Genomic DNA, 15,000 nt, shown 5'->3' on the forward strand with positions numbered 1-15,000 from the left:
ATTCTTATACACTCCAACTATGACAGAAAGAAAATCTTATATTAGAGGTTTCCAATATATTCTAGCCAGAGTAGAAATAGTGATAGATAAATTTAAACTCTCCCAGGCCAGATTTGAACCAAGAAACAAGAGTGGTATCTAAGTGTACTTGGTCACCACAGCATGCATATTTTTTGATGTATGAAAGCTAATATGTATATTTACACTTCTGGTTCCTCGCCATCTTAAAAAATAATATTTCAGACATATTTTCCTTGAATTTCCAAATTTTCCATATTTATAGTACCTTCAATACAAAACCTGTCCTTCTTATATGTTTCTACATGCCATAAATCTGTAACTGGTTATTCCCAAAATACAACTGAATGAATGAAAAACAAAACTAAATGATAAAGTATTTTATTTTTTTTAAATTTACTCGTTAGGTGCAGTGCAGTGGTTTCAGTATTTTTTAAATTTTGGAAGCATAAAAAATGCATAAATCTTGCTTACTTGAATTTTTATTACTTTGTTTGGTACGAGTCAAGTGTGTCACTCAGTGTATTTATTTTTAATGCTTAAAAGTGTTGTTCATGTTCAAGAGAATTTTTAAATTTCCGCTATGAATATCATCCAGCTTTTTTAGTTTCAAAGTCTACTGGGCTTAAAGACTTTAGGAGACAGTGAACTTCAAGAACGAAGCAACTATCATCTATGAGAAACAAAGGGTGAGTTGCATGCCACAGTATTTATTTTTATCAAACTATAATGGAGATGGTCAGGGGTGCAGTCAATAGAAAACAAAAAAAAATAGTTAACAACTATTTATTAGCCAAATATTTGTTTTTTTTTCTTTTGATTGCATCCCTGATCATCTCTTCTATATTTTGAAAAATATGGTCAAATATTTGTATATTTGATTTATTTTTTATCCTTTTTTTCTTTTTTCTTCTTTCTTCTTTCTTCTTTACTATTAAATGAAGAAGCTCCTATTGCTTCATATGATAAATGTATCATGTGTTGTGAAATATGTAAACTGTGGTTCACATAGCCCATCTAATTTGGTATCGATTGAATAAAGGATATTACATATATTTTTTTCTGACAGTTATGTTGATTACAGTTTTTCTTGTGAAATTGGTTTGAAAAAAGTCTAAGAAGTACATAGGACAGAATAAATTCCTCTCTATTTTTATTGGGTTTGTATTTATTTATTTTTGGGTCTTGCAACTAAGTCACTTTCCGATAACCTGTGTTTCTACTCTCTCATGATTCCTGTCAGTGCAGTAATCTCCTATCAGTTCCCAGAGGTTTACAGCTGGGGCGAATCAACCTTTTTTTTGCAAATCAACCTCTCAACCCTTTTTTGCTAATTTTATTCACTATATTTAATTCAGCCCCCACTCTATTTTTTATTCCTTCATTCAGGACCTTTTTCAGCCTGGATATACCAGGGTAGGTATCTAATTACCTATATTTCAAGGTTTGAGAATATATTTTATTTTTTATATTTTTCAATAAACTTAATTGACATTTAGAATAAAATCTACATGTTTAAAATGTATGTGTCAAGAAAACTAATTTGTGCATGGTGTCCTGAAAGTAGCTAATGGAATTTGATAAAATTAATGCTGGAAGTTTTTCATATTAATATCCAATTTTCTTTCAAATTTGGGTGTTTTCGAAGTGAAAACCTAAACTGAAACTCATAACTAAATGTTGGGGGATTGTGAGGATTGGTGTCTAGTTGGTACCAAATTTTATCATTTCGAGTCTACTCGTTTTGCATAAGCATTCATAACCATATTTTTCTTAGGAAAGCTACATATCAAAAGCGGCTCTTCCAATTAGATCCAAAGTTCGAGAGACATTGAAGATTAGTGTGAAAATAGTCTTGTATTAGTTTTATCAAATTTCATCTAATACTTTACTTCAATATGGGCAAAAGTAGTTTTTTTTTTTAAAAGCATGTTTTAAACAAGGCACCTTCACAGATCTAACTCAAAAACTGACAAATCAAATTTACCAGAAAATGTATTCTTAAACATTGAAATATAATTAATTATTTACCTTCCTACCAAGTAAAAATGGGTTACTGACCTATGTACAAGCCAGACTTTTTTAAAATGCATTGGAGGTTTGAAAATTGTTTTCTATATTTTTTTAGCTATAAACGTTCTGAATCATAAACAAGAATTTCGGGTCACACTATTAAACTGCATAAAATTATTGTTTTCCGGGAAAGACTTGACGAGTTTGCAAAAATGCTCTAACTTTCCAGAGTGTTGAACAATATAAACTAAAGTCAAAGTACATCTTTAGCCTAAGCCTTATTGATACCCTAAAATTATTTTAGATTTTTTGAAGTGGTTTTATAGGTTGAAATTTTTTAGAGAAATTGTCTATTTCATGAGGTTTAATACAATTTTATTTATGATGTTTATTTTGTTTTAATTTGTATAATTAATTGCCTTCACCACAAAAAATTACTTTAGAATGTAAATCATCATTTTTGATGATTTGTTAATGGAAACAAGCCACATTGATTGATGGCGGTGAAAAAAAGAAGGAGAGTGTTGTCCAGACTTTTGCTTGAAAACGTTTACATTAATTGTCAAATTATACTAATTAATCCATAAATATTTTTTTATTTATTTTTTTTGTCTTCCAAGCCCTATGGGTGGGTGGGGTTGATGTCATGATTAAAACGGATTGAGGGTAGCTTCATTAATCCATTAATATAAATATTTTTATCTAAAATATAAGAACATTGCAGTGCCCTATTAACGAGTAAATGGAGGATACATTTTTTTTTTTGCTTTTTAAATTAAATTTTACTTTCACTAACCTTTATATGAGATGGGTTTAATGGTAAAATTGCGTTCTCCTCTTCAAAAAATTTTGCAATTAACATGAAAAAATACTAAGTTCAATAAATCAATATTTTCTATATTAAAAAAAAATATATGCAATTTTCAAGATCTTGTTTTATTGGAATTAGATATCTTTCGTGATTAATAAAAAATGTACCGAAGTAGAAAATGCGATTCGGAAAGACCTAGAAGATTTTATAAAAAGCCAAGTAAAAGTAAAAGTAAACTAATTGAATTAAAAAAATTTTACTAAAAAAATAATTTATTTACATATCTATTTAAAAATGAGTGTTTGTTTATTGTGTATATCCTGGTTATCTGTTTAAAACAGAACTCAATAGCCCATTCAAGGCATTAGAGGCAGCAGGTAATTATAAAGGGAATTATTACGCTATAGAAAAAAAAAAAGTAAATAAATCTACGATTTCAACAGAAATACATATTTTAAGGTAATCGAGTTCAAATAACCAAGACTGAAATTTGGTATTTTTTTATACTGTAAGGTAGAAATCTTTCATAAGACGATGTGAAAATCATAACTGTGAGTATCTCATATTAAAATACCTCTTTAATTATTTTTACCAAGGAACCGCTGTCAGGCATAACTTTGTAGGAAGGAAAATGGCTACGCACATACTTTTACAATAAAGCCATTCTACGATCTCTTCTTTCTCAATCTTGCACTCTGAGCAATTTACCGATTCGCGCTGCTTAGTCTGCTATATCACTATAGCCCTCCTCCCAGATCATCAAGGTGACTGCGTTTTAGGCAATGAAGTCGATCCCAGAATGTGGATGGAATTAGACCAAGAAGAACGCATGTTCTACTGTTTCATACCAGGTGGTTCAATTAGCGGTTGGGTTTGAAAATAGTTAACTTCCACATGTTTCCGGTATATCCTGCTGTTTTGTTGAGAATCAAGCTGTTAACCCATCTTCCAGCATACGAGGCGTTCCAAACGCATCTTTCTATCGTATGATTTCTCTCTTGTTCTACTGCAGTTGCCCTGTGAGCACCTGGCCCTTTCCCCGTCTTCGTTGGAACATCGGTTAGCTTCCGTCCACCAGAAGATCAATCGTAGGCTTATCGGCGATGACACACACTGCGGAACGCTCGAGTTACAAGTAGGATACTTTTTCGATGTACATCAATAACTTGCGAATATATGACTTCATGAGAGGGATTTCGGTCTTGATGGTGCTGCATACAAAAGTGAAAAAGTGGCTACAGTAGCCAGAAGCATTCTCCCAATTTTCTTGAAGGTATTTTGCATAATCCGAGCTAGTGCATTAGCCACTGGTGTACCTTTGCTGCTAACTCTAGGCCCATATTTGTAGAACCGAGGTCTTCCCACCGAGATATCAAATGGACGGGTTGGAGTTGATAGTGAACTCCCCTACGGCGAGGCTGATGGTCTTCCATACTATCCTGCAGCTTTTTAGTACCGTCTCGGTTTTATGATCAGCCAGCTAGAGGCCTACCGCTGAAAGCCACTGACTAATAATAGCGACGGCCCTTGTTTTTATTACAGGTTTTTTTTTTTTTCATGAATACCATCTTCAGGAGTATTCATGAAAAAATGAAGTGTAGCTTTATTTTTATATGTGATAGAGAAAGGTTTTCTGTTTTTAATTTATTGTTTTTGTGAGGACACTTGATATTAATTTTGTACTAGATCGGTTTTACGAGACATCAAATACAAGAAAAATATTTTATATTTAAATTAAAGAATTAATCAAAAAATTATTTAAATAAAAAACCGCGTTCCTTCCTTTTTAAAATCAATAGTTGATAGATGCATAGGACTAAATGTACTTGCAAGGAGCCGTAAAGTGTAGTGGAAGGCACCTGAACATACATAAACTTATGCTTAAGCAGATATCGCTATTCTCCTTAAATAGTGGAACATCTGATAAAAAAAAAAAAAAGTTTTATATGAAATGTACTTGTTCCAAAGATATTGACCTAGAAAGGGACTTCTTTCTCTACTGTGGTCCCTCTAAAGCAGTGATTCTCAAAGTGGGCGCTGCAGCGAGGGGCGGTGATGGCCACATGTGCATTTGGAGGCGATGAATAACTACTGTCAAATAAGTTGTCACGGTCAACAATATTACTGGTGACAAAAATAGAGCCGAGGATTATTGTCCCAAAGCTACTAGTATAATCAAAAAGTAACCATAGTCTACGGTACAATATTTTAAGAATGCTTAAAATAAAAAATAAAATAATTTTGTCAGATATGACAATATTCAAGCAAATAAGCGATATGAAATAACATTTCGTTCCGTAAATCAAACTGTGTAATTTCCAAAATTTTTTTTTAAATTAAATTATTTCGGTTCCTCATTATCAAAGGTATGTTTACAAAGCGGCACTTACGTATAATTCCGTTTAGACTGCTGTGAGATTTTTAAAATGAAAGGATAAATTTGCCACTAGTGATTTTAAAAATTATTAATCGTACTTTTGTTTTGTTTTATATTCAATTCATTACATTCTGGATTATTTATTTTATCCTATTATTAATATAATACATAATGCATAAAATATTTTTCAGAATTTTTTTTATTATATATTTATTTAATACCAGATCGGCCTAGTGAGCCTTACATGGCTAATAATTCTTAATAAAAGATAAAAGTAAATTTAATAACAAAAACAATGAAATTTGTGGATTAAACAAAATAAATAATTGACTTCTAATGGAAGAAAAGAGAGAAAGTGAATTTAAGAAAAGATGAAGAGAAAAAAAAAGAAGTTAGGATAAAATAAAATTTTAGAGTGGTAATAACAGAAGCCTGGGCTTCAGTCTTCGGGTTGTGGTTCGGTTTCCCAAATTGTAGTTCATTACTCCTTTAACTGTCGGTAACTGTGAGTGGAACCTCATGAACCTTTTTTTGATGTAATCCGCTATTGTCTCTATTTGTGATTCCCGATGTAATTGGCTGTTTCTTACAAATCAAGGAACTTCCACTGCAATTCTTACGACTTTATTTTGAAAAGATTGTAATTTTTTTTCCTTTTCGTAAAGGATGTCGCCAGACACTCACACATTAGCAGCGGCCAATGAATTGTTTTAAAAATAAGAATAGCTGTTTCTGTTTTGTTTTTTTTATAATTTATTTATTGTCATTTACAACTGTATACATATATACACATCACGTAAATTTGCTGTAAGTGATATTATGACATAATACAAACATGTGGAGAATCTACCCATTGATAGAACTCCAAAAACACTTCTAAAGGAGAAGATCTCGAGGCCATCATCTTTTCCTAGGAGGATTATTAGGTAACGAAGGAGAAGCCAGGTTAGAAACGAGTTGGTTTGGGTGGTTGAGAAGTTTATTATGGAAGGATTGGTATCGGGTTCTAGCCAAATCGGCAACATAGGGGACATTGAGGTCCTGATGGATGATTTGATTTGTGACAAAGTAAGGAGCATTAAGGATTTTACGAAGGATTTTGGACTGTAAGGATTGGATTCGATAGGAATTAGATGGCTTAGTGGGGCCCCGTAGCTCAATTCCGCATGTCCAGATAGGCCTTATAATAGTCATGTAGATCAGTCTTTTGTAATGGATTGGAAGTTTGGACCGTTTGTCTAGTAAATATTGTAATAGTCGGAATCGACGAGCAGTTTCCTGTCTTTTCAGTCTTGTATGAGGATTCCTTGTCAGTCGTTTGGTCCAGATGTAGTCCTAAGTAACGGATCTGCTCAACAGGAATAAGTAGGGTATTATTAAAAGATACTGTGGGGCAAGACGAAGGTTTAAGACGAAGGGTAAATGGGATTTATTAGAATTTACTTTAATCCTCCAGTTTTGGCACCATTCTTCAAGGGTGGTGATTTCTGGTTTTAATTTGGATTTTCTATTTAGGACAGGATATAGGTTAGCATTGCTAACCTTGCGTAGGTTTGGGTTAGTTTAATTTTTGGTTTAGAATTTTTAAACAGATTCAGGGAATCTGCTGAATAATTTAAGCATTTGAACTTCAGAAGTATCCAGCGAATATGTTCACTCAAAAAAATCAAATTAAATAGTAGTTACATAAAAAAAAATACGTACCTAAAAGTGCTCCAATGACAGTCAAAGAATATTTATTTTTCATTATATCCATATCTATTTATTGTTTAAATGTGTGGTTGGTAATTACTTGTTAACACAGAAAATTGGAGAGTACGAGAAAAAAAAAATACGCGTTGTCCTCCTTGTAGCTACTCCATAGTCGAGAATAAATTATTATATATATTCGCTGGAAGGATGTTTTCGCCAATAGTGATTTTAAAAATTATTAATTGTACTTTTGATTTTTTTTCTATCCTTTCCATTTTGGATTATTTATTTTATCGACTGTTTTTTTGGGATCTGTTATGAGAATAGTTGGCTTACGATTTATCTTTGTCATATCTCATCAATGAGGAGTCACTGGAAGGACATGGACAAGAAGCTGGAGAACACCCCCACCTCTGGAAGCAGGACCAAGTAGGGGGGCTGTAGGCGAATGTTCAGTCGTCGTCTCGACTTGGTGTGTGTCAGTATTGTGTTGTGGTTGGCGATATTATCTTTCCTCACGCTCTTTCGTAAGTACATATTTACAATATATCTTTTATTTATTACATTGATAATTAGTATTAAGAGGATCTGTTATTTTTATGGCGAACTGTCTCAATTTCTTTTATTTTATTTTTTATATTTTCATTGTATTTACTTTATAAGTTTTTTTTTTAAAGTGACTGGTAGATATAGAATGTAAAAAGCTTCAAATATAAAAATATGAAAAGTAAAATTATTAAGTGAAGTTTTATATGTATTTTAGAGTGTTATTAAATTCAGTGTGTTGAGAGTATAAGTATAAAATAATCATCTGCAAGGTTTTATTTTTAATTGATATACTCTCGATCTTTAAAAATTATAATTTAAAAAAATCAATCAAGATTCGTTGAGAAATAATACACAACTTTTGCAAAAGCTTGCAATTTATTTATTTTTTATTTTTTATAATGTAAAGAGAATTCATTTTAGCATTGTAGCTTCACAATCTTACTCACGTGCAATTATTAATTTATTAGGTATAATATTAAAAGTTCAGATTAAAATGGTCAAATTTACGTTTTGACGTTGTAATAGACATTGTAAAACTAATTTGAAATACAGATAATCAAACAAATAAAATTAATAGCTGTATTTTAAATATATAGTTATGATATAATTTTTTTTCTAAATGCACCCTTTTATGATGTCGATTCTCATACAAGAGAGAGTGGCAGATTGTTTGATATTACTAATCTCCAACTTTCAAAAATATTTAGCATATATGTTTTTTTATTTCTTAACTTAGGTCTATAAAAGAAAAATCAACCACTCACACTTCATATGACGTTTGCGGGTGGGTAGGTTCTTTGCCCCTTAACATTGGTTATGCTCCAAAAGCCTGAAGCTCATTTGTTATTAGTTGTAGATGATCCCATTTAGTACAAATTAATAATTTTATTTACTGTATAAACTGTTAATCTTTAATTAATAATGATTATTTTAAATAATTTTGCATATTTTGATAGTTTTGAAATTAATTTTTTTATTAAATTCGTTCTTCTACTTAGAGACAGTACTATCAATCGATTTTGAATTTTTAGTCGTTGTGATAGTATAAATTTAATTTTTCGTGCTTTTTTAAGTTATCTCGATTATTTAATTTTTCGTGCTTTTTTAAGTTATCTCGATTATTTAATTTTTCGTGCTTTTTTAAGTTATCTCGATTATTTAATTTTTCGTGCTTTTTATAAAATTACTAGAATGCACAATAAACTAAAAACTTTTATTTTTTATCGAATTCCCATATCCTTGATATAATGTAAATTAAGTTACATCTCAAAATATTACAATGTAAGAAAGAATACTTATCAACAATTTAACGAAAGGATCGGAAATATTTAAAAAAAAAAACAAATCTCCATTTAAGTAATTCTTGTATTTGAATTGAAATATACCTAAGACTAAAATTTTGAAATTATTAACTTACATATATAGAGAAGAGTAAAAAGGAATTTCGGAGTATTTTATATTATTTTATAAATATTTTGACTAGATTAAATATGACCTTCTGCAACTTCGAAAATGATTAAAGCTTAAACATGAAAATTATTTGACATGAAGCATTTGTTTTTCGTAAAATGATGTACCAGTAACAAGTAGTTTTTATAGTTTTCTGACTTATTACTTTTTCTGATTCAGACGGATATATCTAAAAGTCAGCTATTATTCTGTCTTAGATATCTTTTCTAACGTTTGTTAAAAATTGTTGTGTTGCACGCTCATCTCATGCTGTATTAAAGCATTGATAAGCGAACACTGGTGATTTTAGTTATGGCGTTTAATAGCTTTGCTGTTGTTTGCCCTTGATTTACCCCTGAAACAGTTCTAATATAAGAATAAATTTATTTGTGATATGACGCTTGTATCTGTTTGATTGAACACCTAATGTTTTATCTTTATGTCTGTTTAATATTGCTAAGAATTATAATCCATTGGCTTAAATGATGTTTTCAGTGCCCTTCGATTCATTTTCTATTTAAATATGAAATTTTACTTGTATTTTATGTACAATTGTAAATGCCAATTAATAAAAAATATGAAATAGGGTTTGGTGTTTTGTGTATTCAAGGTAAAGTTAGCAATATTTCAGGGTTTGATTGTATTCCCAATCTTCAACAAAAATCTATACCTGGTGCACAATGAAAAGGTCCCTTATAGGAAATAGTTATCTTATCTCTATATACTAAGAGATAGTTATCTTGATTATCTTATCTCTGTATTTTGGAAATAGTTTTCAGATTCACACTTTTAGTATATATGACATCTCCTTTGCTTTTGGTTTTACTATTTAAAAGAAGTAATTGTATTTAGAACGACTATAACTTTTCGGTAAGTAGGTATCAGTTATACCTGGAGTTGGAATGTTGAAAATAATTTTACATTGAATATATGAACATTTATATTTATTTTATATTATTTGTTGCGTTGAAGTTTATTTTTCCTCAAATAGCATCTGTCATATTTTTTTTTTTGTCATTTTGAACTTTCTTAAAATCTTGGGCTACTGTAATTACAAAAATTAGTTTTATGTATAGTTAATCATTTACTTTCATTATTATCTTTTTTTTTTAAATTTTACTTGGTGTATTTGAAGAAGATATGTCATAATAAAAATGAATAAAATTATATTTTTTTTTATATAAAATTTATCTTCTCCACATTATGAAACATAATATTACAAACAATCTAATAGTATAACAAAAACTTATAATCGTTTATGAAGTAATTCCAGTAATGTTAGAGGCAAAGCCATTTGCGAAATAAATTAACTGATGAAAAATTCTCTAAGCCTTTGTAGTTTTGACTGTTCAAATGATAATTGTTCAATCGATGGATGATTCTTTTTTTTTTCATCAAAAGTCTTAGACAGTATTAACTTTTCTATGACGAACGAATCGTCTATATATTCAGATTTGATGTTTATCAAATATTTGTATTTTCACTATAAAATTACTGAACTTGAAATTGTCCAATAATTCTTTAGTAAGCAATCATTTATAGTTCCGAAGTTTAAAGTATTACTCCTAGCCTGCTAATAACCTAATCATTAACTAATTTTATGATTATTTAATTAAGTTTATGGCCTTACCAAAGCGTATAATACAAAATAATGAAGTAATATCGGTCGGTGTTTGAAACATTTTATATAAATCAATGTCGAGAAGCGATGGGTTATTTTTACCATACTTCTGCAAAAATATCGAGCTTATCATTTCAGAGTTATAATCCTAATTTCATATGATATAAATTGGGTTGTCTTAGTAGTGGAAGTATTAACTACTGATAATTTTAGAGAAAGGTTAATTATCAATTCAAATACTCGCTGGAATTTCATGTAGGCGAATACAAGGATCTTAACTTGCATTGCCTGTTATTCCTACGTCTCCTTTCATTTGTGACCAGGAAAGATACTGTATGTACTTCATGATGTTTATAATAAATAGTAAATCACTTTCTCTTATTTATATTGCGATAATTAATAGTTGTTTCCGTTATATTTTATAATCTAAAATTTTACTTATTTATTTCCCTGTAATATTGACTCTAGTGGTTACTGTTGCATCCTGCATACAACACTCGCATACATAACGGTATATTAAATATTTGTGATTTACAGTTATTTAAATTAGTATGAAATCGTATTGTAATATAAAAAAAGTCAATAATTATGTTTAATAAAATTAAGGAAAATCATTTATAAACAAGACAGTAACAAGATTGAAGTAAATAATGCGAATAATAAAAATTAACTATAAAAATACTGATGAATAACATATGAAGTTACTAAATAATATGTAATATAATTGTAGATTTAGTAAAAATTAACTTAGTTATTGAAAGAGATTAATACGTAAAATTAAATTGAAAATAATTATAACTAAGATTTGATTATTGCATGATGATATTTCTCACTTAGTTAACCGAATTAGCAAATATTGACTTTTTAAAGTATTTAACTTTAGCTTGCATTTTTTTTGGACATTCGTTTAAGTGCCTGTCGTGTCGTCAGCATTCTGCACTCGTAGGTCAAGCGTGTTGGTTAACTTAGTCTGACCTGAGGACTCAAGGTCTACAGTCTGTTAGTAATTTTAAATTTGAATAAATTGTGTCCGGTTGTTAAATGCTATGTGGTGCAATATAGAAATATGTAATTACTTATACATAGATAAAACGTAGTTTATACGGTGAAACTTTGAACTCGTAAAATTCTGCCCAACAAGTAAAAAGTTTTTAATAATTTTTTTTAACCTTTTATGTAGGCTATAATATATATTCCACTGCTCTGATGCCCATTTTCGTCAAATGGTAATATTCATTGTTTTATTACATTTATTGATTTAAATATACTCCATTAAAACATTTGTACTTTAAACTTGTATTTTCTGCATTACTTCAAAATTCACTACATGTTTATGCATAAACAAATTGTGATTGTTTCTTTAGAAATCTTTTCTGTTTTGCACGTTTCATCTTTTAGTTCGATTGTTTTACTTTGTAAAGCAGTACAGAACTCCAAATTTTGTATCTATTTAATTTCGTGTCAGGTTTTGACCTTGTTCAACCAACTGGCAAATTGCTTTTAATTTAGTTTGCTTTAATGTGTAGGCGACTTTTCTCGAATTCCTTTCTCAACTGAGCCACACACATACACCTGCTTGAAGATGGCTTGTTGATCTTCAAAAAGTTTTAAAAGTGTTTTTCCTACGTTAAAGCGCGTTCACGGATACTTTACTAATCTTTTCCACTTACTTTTTTTATTAATTCTACTTTTACTTTGAAAGTTAAAACACATTTAGTGTGGCAGTCTTTACTTTAAATTATAAATATATGAAAAAATCAAGTCTCGCTAGATCGTCTATCTTGTCTATAATAATAGTCTAGCTCAAATACGAAATATGTTAAGAAACTGAAACATTTAGAGAAGGTATTTTTTACCTGGGATGTTAAAGCGGCTTTTTCGACAAAATCTACATTCTGAAAGGGCCACTTTATATATTTTTTCGATTTTCTCAAAAACAGCTTTAACGGTTTTGATTAACATAATTATAAAAATGTACAGTAAAGTGATTTTAATGTCGACTAGGTCCTATCCTTATATAAATCATCTCGGCAGATTGTTGATTTTCAAAATCGCTTCCTCTGAAGCACCTTTAATTTTCTTTGTTTGAAATAATTAAGGATCTCTCATTTTTAGTTGCAATGAAAAATGGATAAATATAAACAATAAAGAATTTCATAATTAATTTGAGGAATTTTTTTTTTTTAGTTTGTCAAATAAACTTTAAAAATAATAAAAATTCTGTAAATGTAAGTTATCGCCAAACCTGTTATATATACGTTCTGATAGTAGAATTTTCTACTATAATATTTTAAAAATAAATTGGGGTAATAGCATAAATGAGGGTTTATCTTAAATTTACTTTGTTGATATATGATATATACATCCTAAATAAATACATCCTATTTTCTTCAAATTGTCATAGATATTAGCTCTTCAACAAAACAATTTTGAGAAAATACCCATTTATGCACTTTCACCCGCCTGTGCACTTACTCCGACATATCGATCATATAAGTTTTCTTATATTTCTTTGACAGAGCTTGAAAAGAATCTTCGGAGTAAAATCTCGTGAAGAAACAGCAATACTGTTAAAAATAGTTTAAACATCTCTTCATATTATGATCGTAATTAGCAATGCAGAAAGTCATTGTAACAAAAAAAACATAAGCAAAAATAAAACTTTTATTATAAAAGTTGCATGAAGAAATTTTTTTTTGGATAAAACTTGAATATAAAAGTTCTTGGAAGAGCTTTTATTATGATAGTTCTAACGATAATATCCTTTAAAGAAATTTAATATAAAATTTCAGACGTATAAAATTACTCGTAAGAATTTTACAAGAAATGTTTGACAAATGTTCTTGCATCAGCTATTTCAAGAAAGTTCCTAAGAAAACGTATAAGTTGGAGAAATAATTTTTCCAAATAAAAGTGCACAGTTAACTTTTATAGTCTGAAATATCTCATATATAAAACGTGTGGACTGGATTCTAATGATAAAAAAAATCTTTTAGTAATTTATATAAATATAAAATTGGAGATACTGTTTACGCTTAGTGTATAATTAATTAGATCTATCGGTGTCCATCAGGGCGGTCTGACAACTAGCCTCAAGCATTGTTGTGCAACAATTGTAATTTTTATGGTTTACAATCATGCAGTAGTCCATAAAGGGCATTCACGACATAGAATGTACAAGTAAAATAATAGTTTTTTGTTAATAATATTGAGCCTAGGCCATTTGGAAAAGAGATGAAATTTTTTCATGAACCCTACAGTTTTATTTATCTGTATACTATATGGTTGGTTAAGGTTAAACTATAATCCAGCTGGACTCCTAAGTATGGTTCTTGTAAAGACCAAGCAATTGAATTACCAGTGATTATGAAAAAACTGTCAATTCTAGTTTTACGGTTAGTGAAACCTGTGATTTTCGTTTTAGTATGGTATTTTCTAATTAATTTATGAAAATATTTAAAGCATTTTGATATTACTATTCGTAGTTCATTTGTTATTTTATAAATTCTGTAAATTATTATTAAAAAAAGTTTGTGTAACAAAATACAGTATCTGATACGGACAAATTTATTTTATATTAACAGTACTTTATTTGTATTTCCCTGTATGACTTGTGAGCTCGTTTTGACAGAATAACTTTTAATTATAATCTGGTGAACCCATACATGCAGTAATAATAAAATTTTAAGTAATAATTAAAATTTCTCTCATCTTATGTTCTTGTTTGAACCTAGACCAGTTGAAATTCTGGCCAAAACGTTGGCACTAGTAAAGTAATTCTAACGACTACAAATTCACTAACTACTAATTTTTCATTATGTGATGTTGATTTTTAAAAATGTGTATCTCGGGAACTATGAAGCAAATTGATATTTTAATCTTCTTTAAATAAAGTTCTATTTGTTTTGTTTTTTTTGTTTTTTGATGTTTAGGTTGTTTTAAAGATATAGAGCTCCAAATAAAAGTTAATTTTTTTGTACCGTTTTGAAATAGATGCCATTTTTTTAACGTCATAAACTACTTTATAGCCCATTAAACTAGCTTTAATTTGAGTGCTAATAGACATCTGTCCGTCAAATGATTTTTGAGATATAGATTTTTCAAAATAAATTCACTAACTATTGATCTTTCAATACGTTCCATACAACATTATTATGAAATGTTGCTTTTTAGAAAGCTATATCTCGAGAACTATTGGACGTAAATAGCTCTATTAGGGCTTACATTTTAGAAAATTTACTCTACTTTAAATGATGCTCTCTTAGATTTTCTATTGTTGTTGGTACTTTTAAAGATATAGAGCTCCGAATGAAAAATTAATTTTTTTTAACGTTTTGAAATAGACGCCATTTTTTATTCCCCCTACCTAACTTGGCAGACTCATCAATTTTACTAGTAATTGTACATGGTTTTCAATTAAGTAATAAAAAATTAGCGTGAAACAATTGCTTTTTTCTCCTCTTGGGCTCT

The 15,000-nt window shown here is 29.4% G+C and overlaps 1 protein-coding gene across 1 annotated transcript in view; it reads left to right on the forward strand.

The window, feature by feature from the left end:
• The first annotated feature begins 7,359 nt into the window (after nucleotides 1-7,359).
• The window catches only part of form3 (formin 3), a 527,238-nt gene continuing 519,597 nt past the window's right edge, over nucleotides 7,360-15,000 (forward strand). The window contains 1 exon segment of the mRNA XM_067050567.1: nucleotides 7,360-7,438. The gene's annotated coding sequence lies outside the window, so the exon portion shown is untranslated.

The sequence above is a fragment of the Halyomorpha halys genome, unplaced genomic scaffold (genome assembly GCF_000696795.3).
Source record: "Halyomorpha halys isolate HHAL.00 unplaced genomic scaffold, Hhal_1.1 Scaffold898.1, whole genome shotgun sequence".
Classification (NCBI taxonomy): Eukaryota; Metazoa; Arthropoda; class Insecta; order Hemiptera; family Pentatomidae; genus Halyomorpha; species Halyomorpha halys.